This window comes from Cupressus sempervirens, chromosome 5 (assembly GCF_028749045.1).
Source record: "Cupressus sempervirens isolate cs-2001-9-10 chromosome 5, ASM2874904v1, whole genome shotgun sequence".
Taxonomy (NCBI): Eukaryota; Viridiplantae; Streptophyta; class Pinopsida; order Cupressales; family Cupressaceae; genus Cupressus; species Cupressus sempervirens.
This window is the reverse complement of record NC_143122.1, coordinates 552,017,141-552,033,548: the sequence shown is the minus strand read 5'-3', so window position 1 is coordinate 552,033,548 and position 16,408 is coordinate 552,017,141. Positions and strand designations below refer to the sequence as shown.

The following is a 16,408-nucleotide window of genomic DNA, read 5'->3' as shown; positions in this document are numbered from 1 at the left end:
AAGAAAATTGGAATATTACAATGCAACATATCAAATTTGAATATGAAAAACATTCAAGAAATTGCTATGAGGAAAAGTTCATGTATTGGTTATAAACAAATTAGTAAATAGTTAAGGTAGCATATGCAAATGAAGAGACAAATAAATTGCTTTTCCTGAATGCAAGCTAAAAGGCCTTTCTAGTAAGTGGCAACTAATCCTTGGTCTATATGACCAAATGTTGTATCAACTCAGGATCCTTAACATTATTGCACCATTTTCCAAGATTGAATTCATAAAAATATAGAAGACAAGGTAAGGAGTAGTCCATATAGCACCAAAAAAAAGACTTGGCACAAGGCCTTTGTAGTAGAGTTCGTATGTTGGTAATACATTGGAAGGGATGGAATTGAGGATGGTAAATATATCATTCTTTTCAAAAGGTAGATCTCTAGGTCTATGATGAGACTGCAAAACCAAGTGAATGTTTGATTGGAATAGAATAGTAAACCTTTTTTTTTGTTACAGTGGAATTTTAGGGTTGAAGATCATTTTTTCATCCACTTTAGCTCAAGCTACAATAGCATTAATTTCATGCCTCATGGATATTCCAGAGAGCACCCTGCCAGAATTTTTGGTGAACCCAGCAAGCCCAATGCTCCATTCCAACCTGTATGCACAAAAATGAACTTAGCAAAAATCATGTCAAAGCCAACCACTATCATGGGATGAGATTTCAAGATTCATATTAAATAATCTTGTTGGAAAATGGGGTCATATCTGAATCAAAGTTTAAGTGGTGGAGTTCTTGTATTTGTATTCAATAAAAACTAAGGTATATAGGACTAGGAATGACAAAACCAATCTTTGTTTGAAGCCTTGAAAGCATTTTCCCTAATTTTCCATATTTGGCCTAGTTGAGGGCTAGTGTCCCTAAAGCCTTAATTTGACCCAAGTTTGCTAAGAGCCCTAGAGAGGGGTTAAGACCTTAGAGAAGTGGAGTCCACTTGGAGAGACATAGGTCAGCATTGGGTAAAGGCTGGTAACCTTGCTTGACATCTTGTAGTGGGTTGGGTGCTACTAGGCACTTAAGAAGATTTTGGTGGATTAAGGCTGTAGACTCTACATTAGTTGAGGCAAGATATGAACACATATTTTGGGCACCTTACAAGTTACACTACCTCAACTTGGTGATGCAAGCAATTGGCATCCAAATAAAGTGGGTGAAAGAAATAGTGCACATTATTCAAGCACATCATTATTTTATTTGGAGAATTATGATTCCAAGATATGTAGATGATGAATTGATTAGGATTTAGACCCTTCCAAATAAAAGTGGTAGAAAAGATGACTTATTGGGATGAGAAGATGAGAGGTAGATGGATTTGGGTTTTGCGATTCCTTGGTATGTTAGTTTGAGCTTCAATTGGTTTCAAGAATACTATAATATTCTCTACTTAACAAGGCCAACCATGTGAAGGTGGAAGCTCATCTGGCCTCACCCCCCTCCCCCTAACATCAATCTAAATTACCCATTATCATCTAATTACATACTTCATTCATTCATTCATCCATTTATGAACTATAACATTTAATCATTACAATCAAATAACATTCATTAATATGATATAAAATTCATTAACACACAATACTAATCAAGACTTCATTAACACGTAACAATATTCATTAGCATAAAATAAAAATCAATATTAATATGCATCATTCATAGATAATTAGTTAAAACAAAGATCTTTCATTATCCAAAAAGGTTTATCAAAGAGCATTTTTAAAACATCATTTCTTCTTTTTGTTTTTCTTAGTTCTCTTAAGAAAAACACTCATAGGAGCATCCATATCTTCCTCATTCTCCTCCTCTTCTAGCATGTGTAATGTCATATTACAATAGCTCCTTCTCTTTGGGAGAGCAGGAGGCTACTGCACTAAAGGGGGCTCTGTTGCAAGAATAAGTAAACGAGATAAACTGGCGTACTCTTTTTCTTTTTTTAACTGTTACAAGTCTGTAATTAAGTACTAGCACAACATAACATGCATTTTTATTAGCTACCAATTCCACATCATGTATATTAACATTTTGATCTGCCATCACATCAACTTGTTGAACACTTGGGACATGCTCCACTCCTTCACCATGATGTTCAACATGCTCTAAAATATTCAAAAAAAGGATACACATCAAATTGCAATTGAAGATGTTAAATTGTATTCATAATTGCATAATTAATTTCCAATAGCAAATTAATACCTCCACCACTATAATGCACATCATGGACTTCGTCCTGAGTAGGTTCTGTGATAGGATATGAAGGCTGCAAAATGTTATGCACATTGTTATGCAGTCAATTTACATTCATAACTAACACCAAAAAAGAATCTTCTCAACTATTCAATTTCATTTACTTTTCATCTGACCAATTTACTAATGAGATGTCATTTGGTGCACTGGATACTTGGTCAAGACTTTTAGATTCTTCATGTAGGCATGCAACCATGACTTTATAGCCTTCCTTCAAGGAAATTTTTCTATCTTCATTTGTGAGCTCCACATTGAATTCTGTGCCCTATTTTTTTTTTCTTAATATCATCAATTTTTGATGTATGGTTTCATTACACAAAATTATTTGCAACATTATATAAAAAATAAAGATGAAATTTCATTGCTCCTAATTACAAGTCGAGACTAGAGATTCATATAGCCACTAGAGCCAAGTTCGTGTTGGCCAACCTTTTGTAGTCTCACTTTTGTAGCCATGGATGTGTCCTGCAATCTATGAACAATTTCAAACATCTTAGATTATATATTTACAAATATTACTAATTAGTGCATGATTACAACGTACTTAATACTATCATGACATACCTTTTTTTGCCCTATGCTACTTCATTTACTCTATTTTCACATAACCTTTTCTCCTTTGCATCTTCTATTATTTCATTCCACTCCATCAGTGGAATCATAGGAGGATGGTTGTAATTTGGGTTCTCCTTAAGACCCCTTCTATATTGATCCCTCACAATCTTTATATGCTTTGATGCTCTTTTTAGAAGTAGGTCAGTGTCAAAAATGTTTTTTCCAAATTTCTCCTCAAAAGATGTAATCAGCTAATTTTTTAATTCCATAGCTTGTAAATTCCACCTTTAAAAAAAAATTAGATCATTAGATTAATAACTTTAATATAGTACAATAAATGTAAGAAAAGAAAAATTATGTAGCAATGATATGAAACTACGTACCTTTAACGTATGGTGGGTCAAAATAGTCTCAGTGTCATATGAAAAAGATGCTCAAAGAAAACATCATTACCTAAAAAATCATAAAGGGATTATCAGTCCAAAATGAGTAATGTAAAAGTAAACTAAATTTACACTTTAAATAATAACAATTTTAAAGCACTAGGAAGCTTTCATTCTTTTAATATAAACACAATTTTCTTGTTTAGCAACAATGTCCCTACATATGAACCAGTACTAATCACACAGACTGCTTTGAGAAATGGATCAGCTTTAGTAGTACTGCTCTCTATTTCTCTACCAACTAAAGGTCTATCTATTAGTGCACAAAATAGGATTGTAGTAAGATCTATCTGGCATAACCTTTATCACTAGTTACATTCACTGATGAATTAGGGAAAACATTTACAAACCATACTATTCTTTTACTACCATTCCTCATGACGAGTTTGAAGATTTAAAATATTTTACTTCATTGACATCTAATGAGCCTTAAAGTGGAATTGAATGCCCTAGAAGTTATATGAACATTTTATATTCAACAAAGTATGATTGCTACAAATAAATCCCTTTGTAAACATAAATGAAGCAGTCAATTTTTTTTTTCTTTATTGATATTGAATGAGCCTTAAAATGGAACTGGATCCCCAACAGTTGTCTAAAACATTTAATGTACAATAAAGTCTGATTGCTACAAACAAAATGCCTTTGTAAACAAAAAAATATACTTAGAAGTAAATATTTTATTTTATTGACATTGAATTAGCCTTAAAGTGGAATTGAGTGTCCTAGAAGTTGTATACACATCATATCCAACAAATTCTGATTGTTACGAACAAAATGCCTTTGTAAAAAGAAATGAAGCACCAAGAAGTAAAACTTGTGCATATACCACTTGAACTTTGTAAAGTTTTTGATACATGCTTTTTTGATGGAATTCATATTGAAGGAAATGTCGAAGTCATCTCTATGTACATTATTGGAAAGTTGTGTCAGGACTACTATTTGAACAATATTTGATTTATAATTATGATGCATAATATGGTAGGATGGAATAAGTCTCTATTTTGGGAAAAACAAAGGAGAGCCATGCTTTTAGCTGAGGTGTAAACCTATAATTACATCAGTGACCTTTAGAAAATGGAGATGATCTTTAGGACCTTTGAGCTCACAATATGTAGGCCCTTAGGCTGCTATCGATTTCTAAATATTTAAACCTATAATTACATCAACAACCTCTAGAAAATGGACATGATGTTTAGGACCTCCGAGCTCACAATATGTAGGCCCTTTAAGCTGCTATCAATTTCCAAAAATTTGGAAGTGTAAAAGAAAATAAAAATTTAGGAGAGCTATAGTACACATTACCTTACATGCTTCTTTCAATCTATATGGATGTGTACACTTGTAGTGGTTAACAAATTGAGCTGGAGTTGTTCATACGTCATCTGGATCAAACATTCCCCTATTCCATTCAAATCTCTATAAATCAATGATATTAAACAATAATTCTTGCAAAAAATCCTTTAAGTAGATGAATCATAAATAGTATGATCCATATCATATCAACATTTTTTTAATTGCATCATTATGGGCAGTGTGTGTAATATTACACAACTTTTGTTATCCTCAAGTAAGATGATCATTGCCTTCTCTTTCATACATGTATTTCTCCTCGAAACTAGTAATAACACCCTAAGTCATGCATATCTCTTCAACCAAACTTGCTCTGTTACCAAACCACCATGTGATCATGCATAGATTGCCTTGTTTTGGTTTTTGAGCTTCCAGGGACCTAGACCTTACCATTCCAACCTATGGTAGATGATGAAAAAGCATAATCCAATGTATACAGTCCTATAAAGGTTAAAGTTGCAATGAACATTTTAATAGTTGTTGAGCTTTCTTAGAAGCTAAGTATATTTTCTATATAGCAGTTGCATATATTATTTAATTGAAATTATTTTGGTATAATCAGATAGAGTCTTATGTAACAATTTATGCATTACATCTAGTACTGATAGTTTTGTATAGAATTTCAATTCATATTGATATGCATGATCAATAAGATTATATTTACTAGTTGAAGTGCATAGATGTGGAACAATGTGTACTGAGTTTAGAGTAAATTATAAAAATCATGTCATATTTGTTTTTCTATCACATTAAATTATGTGCTAATTTATCAACATTCAAATGCATTCTTCCAATGTAATATTCTTGATCATATTTTGAGCTGAGAGTATTTTTCTTGTTTCATAGACATAAGGCTGAAAATGATAGTGACGAGGAATGCTTTGTTGGTGGTGGAACTAAAGTATTAATCACATGGACTGCTCTAGGAAATGGATCAATCACACATACCAGAGTACTAATCACCAAATTTTGTACTCTGGTATGTATGATAGGTACATGAGTATAAAATCCACCCAACAAAAAAAAAAGCATGATTAGCACATTACAAAATATATCAAAACAAGGTGTTACCAGTTGTAGTGGGCATAAATGAGGATGTTTGCATGGTCCTTGTTGCCGACAATGCACAAGGCAATACTGGATCATCGATCGAAGGAGTCGTCCGCACTTCATCATGAGCTGAAGAATACAATATTGTTAGCAAAGACATTTGCAATGGATAAAGATCAAATGGGATACTAGCTAGAAGTGTCCACAAAAAAAGAGGTAAGTGTTATAATGTTGATGAAAACAAAGAAAGAAAGTGTTACTTACACGAAGGTTGTGCGCTACAATCCTCACCATGTTCACCATGTGATGTCACAAATGTCACATATTTCTATACAAGAACACATAAAATTAGAGATCATGATCCATAAGATACTATAAAATATTAACATCTATTGAACTTCTATTATTTCTTTAGTCGAATTACTACTTACCTTCAAAGATTGGAAACTACGGTCCAATTCGTTTCTTAGTGCCTCTTTCTCCTCGCTTGTGTCACCCTCGATGATAATGTTAACAATTTCATCAATGTATCTTTGTTTGAGTCACTGGACCATGAACATAGGGTCAACACTAAGGGCGATGTCATATAGAAATGACACCCGTATTTCAGATTGCATTTGATCAGTTGTCATTCTAGGTTTTTCCTATCATTTGTGACATCAAATATCAGTAAAATTTCATCAAAATAACTCAAAATCCATAAAGAAAAGAAAATAACAATAAAACATTTGTTTTTGTATTAACATAAAAAATTACAATAATTAATGTTTACCTCCACTGAAGGTGTGTGAGATGGTGCATCCATGTCGCCCTGTGAAAAAGATTAGTAAGTCTTAGAAATCAGTAGTGAAATTAAAGTAATAGAATTACCAAAAAAAATTAATAATAAAGTAGATTGTATATGTAAATCATTTGTATTCATTAAATTATTAAACCATTGAGGCTGAAATGACTATTATTTTTTGGTATATGTTTGTTTCCAATATTCTTGTATACTTAGCTTACTATTTTATCACATGTTTTCAAATACTATGATTTCAATTAAGATTAAGCCTGTATATCAGCTTGTGTCTTCACTTTTTAAGAATTTTTAATTAAAAGTATGTTAATTTAATCATAATTATTTATTTCTACTGTCCCTTTGCACTCTTAATAAGAATTGAGACATTTAGGACATGTTCACAGGCTCAGGGATGTATCCAAGGTATACCATGGCCATGCCCAAACTAATATTAGTATCTGGTATGAAGATGGTCTAGATAAGAAATATCAAAGCTAGGATAGAAATGACTATGGGTCATCAGACAACATTTACGATAGTATATTCTATAAGCAATTTCAACATTTTAATTTCATTTATGTCAACGATAATTGATTGGTAGATTTAATTTCATTATAAGATAATTACTAAAATCCCTATTTAATTTCATTATAAGATAATTACTGCAATCCCTAAACTTAGAATATTTGAGTTCGCAATCAAACTATGCAATGGATGCTATGAATATAATTGTGTGGAAAATAACAATGAACAATTTCACTTGCTATCTTTGATATATACAATTATATATATGCTAAAAAGAATTGATACTTCTTGCACTTAGTGGAATGATCCTTGCTATGTCAATTATGTCAATATAAACTATATGCAATGGAGATGTAATGGTATTGCTTCTACCAATGCAAATTGCTGTCACTAGTATGAATTTGATAACATGTAATATCTAATCCTTATTTATTGCTAATGGTGATACAATTGTATTAATGTTGTTTCTAATATAATCCTTCAATGCTTGCAATCAAATCTAATTATTGCTTAAAGTGAGATTTGATGTTTCCAATTTGCTGATAGGCTTATGAAATTCTAGAAATGCTGCTATGTCTGATATGATTGAATAATTCTTGCAACAGGGGTGTTATGTCTGATCTTTCTTTAAATGTGTACAACCAATAATGCCAAAGGCAATCATTCAACATAACATGTTTATTTCAAATTGATGTTGAAATAAATGATAATGAATGTCCTTTTATACCATGCACTTGGTGTGAGAAGTCACGTAGGATAAAGAATGCTCTCTATCTCTTTGTAATGTCACTCTTTATAACAACTAATTGTAACACAACCTTGTAATTGCCTCCTTCCATTATTAATTACTTATTAGAACATATCATAATTCATTGTCTTAATCTAGATTGGGCTTGATTACCATCATCAAGGTACCTATTCATGATTAGTAATTGTTGAGAATGGATTAACATTTTGTCTTTGCATAATGAAATCAATTTGTTAATAACTCAATGCTAACATTAACATAAACTATCATATTATCGATAAGGTAGTCTTTTTTTATCTTTATCAATCACTATTTATGATATTGATTATGGATGCTATTCAATCATTAATGTTTGAAAACATTAGCCTCTAATGTGATTGGTTCATGCCTTAGCCAATACTAGTTTCCAGTGGCCATCATTGATTCTTGAAAATGTTCTCCATTAATTATGTTCTTTGATGGTGAACATGGATCCTCCTCTTAGTTGATCTATTAATCTTTCTCTTGCTCTATGATTGTTTAGTTATTACAGAAATAAATAGATATACTGATATTTGCATTCACTCTTCAACCCTCAATATTGTTTGTTGTTCCTTATCAACCATTGATGCTTCTATCAACTCCCTTAATCTTGTTTGTGATTTCTGACACTTGTCTTGACTGAGGTTCTAATCTTTCTCACTACTTTGCAATGCATTTTTTTTGAATAGGTATCTAATTGATATCTTCAATTGATATTGATCAATGTAATCTTATCAGTATCTTCTTTTTGATGCTCAGTGACCTTCTCTATTGGTTAGCTTCCTCATAGTATTAATTATATGATCAGTCTTAGTAGGATTCAGATGAATCATCAATATGCATTGATTTTGACTGTCCTTTGCAATTTTTGATCAATTGATCTACATAATTATAGTCTATAAAATTCATGATGATGTCTTGAATATGTCAATGAAAATGAAGATGCATACTTGGTATGATTGACATGTTGTCCACTTTCTTGGCAAAGTCATCAAAATCTTTGACTAATCCTTATTCCTCTGATGCAACTATGGACTAATTCTTATTCCTCTAATGTAACTAGGAAAACCATCTTATTCATAAGACTCCATGGTTTTCCAAACATCTTATTCTTCTACTAATACATATGTACATCTAATTTTAATTGTCAATGTATAATTGGTGTCAAAGACTGCCACTCCTTGTCCACAAAAAGTACTTTATTGTCTGTATGTTATTAGTCTGACAATGGATACATCACAGTAGAGTAGGTATGTCAATGTCTCTAGTTCCTTTGGTATATGGCTAGGCACAAAATCTAGTAGTTTTTAGTTTTGTTACGCATAACTGAATATTGTTATATATTATAAACTGTAGGTCTTATTTTGTCACAAATAAACTTCAGAAATCTTGATTGTATTTGTTAGAAGAAGAATTTGAGTAAAAAAAACATTATATGCTATGACCAAGGTTTGAGAGGCAAATTTTAGTTTCTTTTTGGCTGCCATAGTGAAGGAGTGTGTCTTTTTATACATGGATTATATCTATGAATTAGTGGATAGGATACTTCAACAGAGAGACCCAATCTATATTGAAATATCTAAAAATTAATCTTTATAGACTCCACTCAATAACCTAAAATAAGAAAATGCAATTGGTTTTGAGAGATTTTAGAGAACCTTCATTCCCCAAGCCACATTGATTTTGAAATATTTACAAAATGAATGCATGGTTACTAGTTTAGAAAACTTCAAGCAAATGCTAAAAAAAACTAGACAATTTGAAGACTCGGCAAATGGTATTAAAGATCAAAGAATAGGTTTCTCTCTCATGGGCTAGACTAAGTTTTGGCTAAATTGATTTTCTCCCAAATTTGATCTTGTTAAGCTTATAAAGTTCCCCAAAGATGTAGGGAAGTGATATTTCAAACTATTGCTTCTAGAGCAGTGAGAATTGAAATCATTGAGTGAATTAAAACCACTCAAATTGTTTTCAAAGAGATATAACACTACCAACCTTTGTAATTTGTCTATTTCTCTTGGGATTTTTGAAGAGAAGCATAAGTTTTTTACAGTTGCCAATTTTAGGTGGTACAGAGCTCGTCAAGCGGTTATACCCAAATCTTGAAATTTGAAGATTTATTAGCTTACCAAGAGAGGCATGCACTACTCCAGAGATATTGTTATTAGATAAATAAAGCTCAAACATATTTGAAAAGTTCCCCAGCTCTAGAGGAATGAAGCCAGTTAGATTATTTCTACTCATATTAAGAAGCAATTGATGAGATTTGATGGAATATTAACCCCTCTGAAAAAGCTTTTTGAAAGATAGATGTGTTGAAGCTGAGTGCTATTTCCAAATTTAGGAGGAACATGCATGGTCGATATAGTCTATTTTCAAAAGGCACTCCAACTCCTCCAACTAGCCTACTTTCCCAATCATGGAAGAAATAGTGCTAGATAGATATCAGCTTGGAAGAGTGAGTGAAATATGAGATTTGGGGATGTTGTTGAGCTTGATATGCCCTCGGTGCATTGCCAGTTGAAGAAATTGGATGAAATGAGTTTGGAAAAATTAAATAATTTTCTCTACCATTTTGTAGCGACTCTTTTATGTGTAGGAGAATTTCTCCCGAAAGCCCAAAGACACTACTAATAATGGGCAATGATATCCCATATGGGAAATGGTATGAGACTTAAAAGATTTCAAAGAATACCATACTCTCCTCAAATGCAAGGAGCAAGAAAAATTGCATTCTTCAACTTGACATTTTAAATTCTACAAATTGGTTACTAATTTTAACCCAACCTAGTGAGGGTGCCTGAACACTACACATGAGGAGTCTGACATAGAGATAATCCTAAATGGTTAAAACATGCACTATAGCCAAAAGAAATACTATAAAGGAATTAAAATGGAAGCCCCCAAACAAAACAAAATTTTCATTTCCTAGATAAAATTGCAAGTTAGAACATAGTTGGGTTTTATCACGTTGAAACTTTAGACAATATCCTATTAGTTCTTAATTTAGATGACATCTATCTAGTAGGCCAAAACTCTGTATTGCACATTCTCTAATATTTAACTATCTACAAATTAGAATTAATAACTTGTAATCCAAATTTACTATACTGTCTCTTTCCTATGCAAAAGGACCGACTAGTTTCATACCTTCAAATTTTGCAAAAGTTTTTGTATAAGGTTCGAATGAAAACCCTCTATGTGCACTTCAGCTATTAAAACACAGTGTTAAACCTAGAAATGACAACTTCCTTAATGTTTACTACTTGGATATTGATTCAAGGAATCCAACACCTCCTCATGTGTTCCATTTTGCCTATAGCTCTCCGAGAACCCTTCACACATTGCCTCACAAATTGCCTCAAGTGTGCACTCGATTGATACATTGTTAGCTCTTGATTGGAAACCCTACTCCTTCACTCCTTTGCTCTTGTAGCTCCTGTGCTCTGTGAAAACCAAAACAAATGCTTGTGTAGCTCCTGTGTCAACTCTGTGAAACCCTTTTTCATTTTAACATGTTAAGCTCATGTTGGTCAAAATTTCAACCAACACGGGCATGGATTTAAAAAAAGAAAGATATTTTTCCTTCCATATTCTAACCAATCTAAAACATTTTAATAGATGGTCAAAAATTTTGGTCAAAAAATGAGGTCAAATGTACTAGTGTCTTCCTCATTTGTATTGCTATCACTCGATGCATACTTTATCTTTCTTTTCTTCTTCTTGGGCTTTACCTTCTTTGAGTCCTTTAGTAAAAGTTTGGCTTTGAAAGCTGATTCAATACTCTCTAGTCTATAGTTGTCAAAATTAGATAACTCAAATGTAGTGATTCTACCCACTATACCTTCAAGGGTTAGATCATTTCCTGGCATACATCTTAACTCTTGAATTGTAGACACTCTAATAGCATATACAGGCAACAATGTTATCAAGACTTCACTCATCACAATTTCATCATCTATTTTACCAATTGCACCTTTTATAGCACTAACAACCTCTTTTATTCTAGCAACATATTGAGCAATGTTTTCACCTTCTTCCATTCTCATGTCATCAAACTTACCTTTGAGGCTCTCTAACTTGGCCCTTTGAACATTTTTGTCTCCTCCATAGATGGTGTTTAGGGAATCCCACATCTACTTTGCACTTTTGAGGTCTTTGATATCATCAAACTCAACATAACTCAGAGTAGAGGCAATCTCCAACATCGCCTGATTATGCTCTTTCTTTTTCTTCAAATCTTCAGCAGTTAGGGCACCTGCTAGATCAACATTTTTTTCTATAATGCAAGTTTGTGCATAGTCTCCAAGTCCTCCAAGGTGAATCATCAAATTTTTCCATGTAGGAAGGTTATCTCTATTCAGCTTGGGTACCTCTCTCTTTGACATCTTGATCTTTATGCTTTTAGTACCTTGAAACTAATCCTCTTAAGAAACTATGCTCTGATACCAATTGTTGGAATTTTTACGAATAATTGAGGGGGGGGGGGGGGCGGGGGGGGTGTGAATCAATTATTCAAGGTCCAGATGTCAAAATAAAACTTTTACAATTCAGTGAACCCATTTAACATTCTTAATCATGCGTGCAATCATTGTGAGTTAACCAAAATTGATATGCTACTATCATGAAAAAATGTAAAGCATAAAACATAACACATTCATCATTACACATGACATAATGATTTAACATGGAAACCCAATTTGGGAAAAACCACCAGTAACATGCTACTCCTTTCTCACTCTTCTGAAGTGATGCCTTGTTGAAGGTCAACCTTGTTAAAGGTTACAACATACACTGTTAAATGTGATTTGGATAAGGGATTTCAATCACCTTGTTAAAAGTTAGCCTTGGTAGAGGACTTTAGGCCATTCACTTGGAATGCCACCTTGTTTAAAGATTTTTCAATGATTGTTAAGTCAACCTTTCTCCAAGGATTTATCCTAATCTAATACAATTGTTAGAGAGTAACAATAGAGTTTGATCTAATACAACTTACAACCTCACTTGCCAATTATAAATCACTACTCAATCATCAACTTTACTTGGCTTCCAATCTTTGTAGTTTTGATAACTTGTTCACCCTTCAAGCATTCATCTTCATTAAGCCTTCTTACTTAGTTTGCCATTGCAGACTTCTTCACTTAGGTCACTTGATGAAGCAAACCCTTCTTCCTCCTTGTCATATTTTCACATCCAAATAACTTTCTGACCTCTCTCTCTCAAACTTGCTGCATGACCATGCATCCCTAGATATAGGGAATTAGAACTCTTTTTCCTGCTCAATATCCATCTCAAAAATTAGGGTTTTTGATAGATTAGGTAGGATACAATGTATCTACCCCAAATCTTATCTTCTCTAGAAACTTGTCCTAGAATCCATTTGAATTCACCTCCAAAATGATTTACATAAGATTCTATGCCTCCAGCTCATCAATCTTATCTTCCTCCTGATTCATAAGTTCCAAGAAAACAAACTTGTCGGCTTTTATTTAGCGAATCTTCGATCTTTTTCATAATGTAGTAGCTTGATATTATCAATTTATTGATGCTCGACACATATTGTGTTACTCCTCATCTACTATAAAATCACTCAGCATCAACTGGATTTTACTGGTGCTCAGCACATACTAAAAATTACTCAACATCTACTAACTTGCTTGGCACCTGTTAGTTTGCTTGGCATCCACTAGAAAATTCTTTCACTCAACTCGAACTGACTTTTTGCTCGGATTGCACTATCTTTACTTGACACCTTCTATCAACTTCATCAAGCTTAGCAAATGAACTTTGTTCAACCTCTTTCATCTAAACTTTCTAAGTGTAGCCAAACATTTTGTAACCCAAAATAGATCATCAATACATTATGTTATCACTGTCTTAACTGATTCTTGCACTTCAATACATAATCATAACTCAACCTTTCCTCTAGGTAATTTTGTTACATCTTGATGATCAAATCCTCTTCATAAATCAACTAAGTGATAGTGCTTGAAACATATAAGCAATTATCTTACCAACATATAACAGGTTTGACATTAGTGACAAAACAATGATTGAAAACATTTCTTACAACAATGTTCTAACTCAAATGATCTTTTCAATAATATATCAACAACCTCATGTATGGAAATGTATGTGACATTCCATGGATGAATAATAGAAGAAATTGGATGGATTAGAATGATAGATATTCTCCTTAGAGATAAACTCCACCACCACCTTGAAGGAAGAAGCTTGATACAAGAAGGAGATGCTTAGGCTTGAATGCTTGAAGATGCTTGCTTGAATAAGAATTCCTTGAATACTTACTTTCTTGTGGATGTATTGAGAATATGTGATATGATAATGAAGCCCTCAATCCTCCTTTTATACCATTTTTTGGGCAAGAAAGCAATTCAGGCTGACTGGGAACGTAACTGAACTAATTAGTAAACTTGAGAACTTTTGGGCCCCAAACTTTGTGATCACCAGGAAGTAGGTTAACTTGGGTCAAATTGACCTAGGTTGACCAAGTCTAGGTTGACCTAGTCCTAGTGGATAGGTAAGAAAGGCCACATAAAACTCCAAAAGGCGATGCAAATGAAACTGGAAGATAATGAATAGAACATGAGATATGGTCAAAAGAGTATCAAAATGACATCTAGAAGACCATTTTAGAAAGCAAGAGATGAAAAAGAGGAGTGAAATGGAATAAGAGAGGATGAAAAGAGACTAAAACCACATTAAAAATGGCTAAAAGGTCTCAAAATTAAGTGTGTTCAATTTAAGAAGATACATTTAGCCCCCACTTTAGCCAAAGTATGAGGCAAGTCATACTCTTGGTAAAAGAAGGAAGAGAAGAGACACAATGTCACATTGAGGTAGAAGATCACTAGGCTTAAAGATATATGCCCCAAATCCTAGGATCCTAACTTCATTCCCATGCATAAGAGCATGAAAACAAAGAAAAAAGAAACCTAAAGAAAGCAAAAGGAAAACAAGGCCAAAAACACACAATAGGGTTAATGTCAAAGCCCAAATCAACTAGTGAAAAAGACCTTAGCTAAGAAAATGTCTCACTCACTAATATCATATTTGGAAGGCTATTATAAAACATAAGAGATCATATAGGAAAGGAAAGAACACCACAAAGGACTTTGTCCCTCATGATTCTATCACACCAACATGAAAGCATAAAGAGGATAAAGTGATTATCTAGTCTAGTAAGGTTTATGGCCCTTACCTTGAATCACAATGAGGAAGGATCAAATGGTATAAAAAGTTTATGTGCCTAATATTCAATCCTAAAAACAAAAACAAAAATTAGAATCAAATGGTCTAGCGGGTTTGTGTGCCCATTAGTCAATCCTGTGCACCTGTCAGTGGCTTATGCATGCATGCATGTGTGTGTACATCCACCCATGGATCAATTTCCGAGTGTCACCATGAAGTGTAAATGTTAGAATTAACCATAGACAAAAATAAAAATTACAAGCAAAGATAACCAATATCATAAAATAATTAATTGCATAGAAGAGAGCACAAGAGATTTAACGTGGTTCACCCAATCCCTAGGCTACATCCACTAATAAAAAGTCCAATATTATTATTATCTAGTGATTACAATCTGCAATACCTTACAACTCAATACTGTTCCAATAAGCTACAATATAAACATGCATTATGAAATTCCTAACCCTAAGAAATTTTATACAAGATTTTTGCCACTTACAAAATTAGGGCTATGTCATGTCCCCTTTTCAAATAATTAAAAAATAATAATCTTTGCTAAGGCAGGCAGGCCCAAGAAAGTGAAGTTTCGGAAAAAGGGGGTTAATCTTTGGAAACCGTTGGACTAATAAATTAAAATTATTATTAAAATATGTTTAATTAACCTCTCTTGGATGTGAGTTATGGTTATGCCCTCTTTTAAGGGGTTTGGAGGCATTTTGGGCTGATTCGAGAACTTGATTTTTGCTCATTCTTTGTTATTCTTCAGAGGCTACCAAACCTGTGGAGAAGGAGACCCAAGAATGAGAGTTTGTAGGTTTCTAGGGAGACCCAATAATGAGAGTTTTTAGGTTTCTAGGAAGGCTAAGGATGGGAGTTTGAAGCCATTCCATGTGCATGCTCATACAGAGTTTGCCTTTGTGCTGAACAGTGCAGATTTGTGGGTTTTCGGGTGTGTTTTTTGTATGAGTTTGGTGTTTTTAGTTGAGTATTTCATATTAGTTTGGGATGCTTCTATATTTCAGACTTTAAGGTGTTAAAATAGAGCTGAATATATGTATTGGGATGTGATTAAACTTCTGAGATAGATCATTAGTGTTTTTGTGGTGTTTCCGAGCATTTTTGTGTTAATTTCGAGAGCCCGATGAGCATAGTTTTTGTCCTACATTTGAGAATTGTTATGTAAAGGCTATATGGATCTGGAAATTTCATTTTTTAGACTGTTATGCTGCTGAAATTTCTGTAAAAATTTCCATTTTCAGATTTATTAATAATTTGTGAAGTTGTGAAGCTTTTGGCACTATTTTCAGCATACCCGATTTGGGGTTTCTTGAGAAATTTGGTGGATCTTTGTGATATTAGTTGTTTGATCTTAAAGATATTATTAGAGGTTGGAAATATTATACAAAACTAGTAAAGGGACATTTCAG

At 33.0% G+C, this 16,408-nt stretch overlaps 1 pseudogene; it reads right to left on the bottom strand.

Annotated features, from left to right (window-relative positions):
• Positions 1–3,644, bottom strand: part of LOC149557123 (beta-fructofuranosidase, insoluble isoenzyme 1 pseudogene) — a 46,924-nt pseudogene extending 43,280 nt beyond the window's left edge.
• Positions 3,645–16,408: the final 12,764 nt, after the last annotated feature.